Source organism: Phoenix dactylifera, unplaced genomic scaffold, assembly GCF_009389715.1.
Source record: "Phoenix dactylifera cultivar Barhee BC4 unplaced genomic scaffold, palm_55x_up_171113_PBpolish2nd_filt_p 000538F, whole genome shotgun sequence".
Classification (NCBI taxonomy): Eukaryota; Viridiplantae; Streptophyta; class Magnoliopsida; order Arecales; family Arecaceae; genus Phoenix; species Phoenix dactylifera.
In genome coordinates, this window is record NW_024067947.1 from 299645 (window position 1) to 301655 (window position 2011).

The following is a 2011-nucleotide window of genomic DNA, read 5'->3' on the forward strand; positions in this document are numbered from 1 at the left end:
TAAGTTTAAATTCCACTGTGCATCTATACAACTTAGCATAATTAATTGAAAAGTGTTAGAAGTAGCCTAAAAGTTTTAAAAGACCCAATTCACCCCCCCCTCTTGGGTTGTATCCACTGGGCAACAACTCGCGACTCAGTGGAGTCGACTCGCAGTCGGGATCCGACTTTTTAACCCTAACTTTGTCGTTTCGAAAACACTTCTATTCTCCGCCGCCACTGTTCACAAGCCCTAGAGCCGACTCCTAGGTCGTCCCCGATCGTCCCCAAGCCTTTTCCGTCAACCTTTCACCGTCCTTTAGGGTTTTCCTCCCAATCTAGGTCATTATGCCGCGTAAAACCGTAGTCCGGAAGAGGTCCCGACCCGAGGCCGGTCCCGAGAGGCGCTCCAAGGCTCGGCACGATCCCGCGAGGCAACAACCTCCGGCTCGTTCCCCGCCGAGGGCGGTTCCCGCGAGGCCGTGCGCCGGGAAGGCCGTCACCACTGGGAGATATGTCGATTTCGACTATCTCTCCCGGGAGGGTTTCACCATAGGTGAGAGATTGCGTGTCCAGGGCTTAGAGTATTTCCTCACATTAGATCTCCCAACTTACCCTGGATTAGTTAGAGAGTTTTACGGTACCGTCCATCGGGGAGATGGGGGTATCGAGGGCACGGTAGCCGGTGTCCCTCTGTTCATTACGGAGGATCTTATTGCCCACATCCTCCACCTTCCACAAGTAGGGGTGGCTCCCACACACCCCGAGGACAGGGTTGAGGCCCTTACGGCCATTCTAGGGCATCCACCCCACTCACCCTTAGACGAGGTATCCGCTAGCTCACTTCCAATTGAGGTGCGGATCCTCCTGAGTATATTGTCTAGGTCCATCTTCCCTAAGACCGGGAGATTTGATTTTGTATCTGAGAGAGACCTAGCTCTCATGTTCTACATGCTTCAGGACACCCCAATCAACTTCCCCAAACTCATTTATCGATACCTGTGTGAGCCACTAGACAGACCTAGGCTCACCCTACCCTACGGTATGGTATTCACTCTGTTGTTTAGGGAGTACGAGATTCCTATCCCTGAGGGGGAACCCTTTCGCGCATTGCGATGGACTGATCGCATGCGTCCGGGGACCCTACACAGGATGGGGTTTCGGAAGATAGAGGGGACATGGGTTAGGAAGTCCTCCATCACCACACAGACCACCAGACACTCCCCTAGTCCTGAGCCAGATTCTGACTATCCTGACTTACCGGACTTTGCTCCTACCACCTCCGCCGGACCCTCCTCCTCGGCTCCACCACCCATGGAGGTCCGCATCGCTCCTGAGCAGCTCCGGGAGCTGCGGCAGGAGATAGTCCGAGATCTGCGGGATGATCTGCTTCGGGAGCTCCGAGGTTCAGTGCCTGCTCCCTCTCCCGCTCCATCTTCAGCGTTGGTCCCTTCCCTGACGGCCGTGACTGACATGACGGCTCATGTGTGGGAAGAGATCTACAACATGAGGACTTTGCTCCAGGCCCAGTTCCATAGCATGAGTGAGGTCACGAGCACCACTCGACAGATGCGGGATGACATAGGACGTGACATGCACACCACTACCGAGGGGGCCGAGCGCTTGTCGAATGTGCTCATCGACAAGCTGGACGCACTTCAGACGTCGGTGATTGAGCTCTCCACTACACATAGCAGAGCCACTTCGTCGATTATCACTCAGCTCGGGCATGTTACAGATGCAGTCACCCTCCTCATGGAGCAGAGCAGATGGAGAGGAGGAGCCACATCCTCGAGAGGAGGAGCCACATCCTCGAGGAGACCATAGCTGTTTTTTGTGTTTTGTTTTGACATGTATTGTTTTTGCTTTACTTATTGTATTCTCAAATATATTTACATACAAATCAATACAATGAGTAGCCATATCTTCTTCAATTCTGTGCCATTTGATCTATGATTGATTGTGTGTGCTTACCTCCTTTTTGATACGATGACAAAAAGGGGGAGAAATATGTATAAAATATGTAAAAGGAA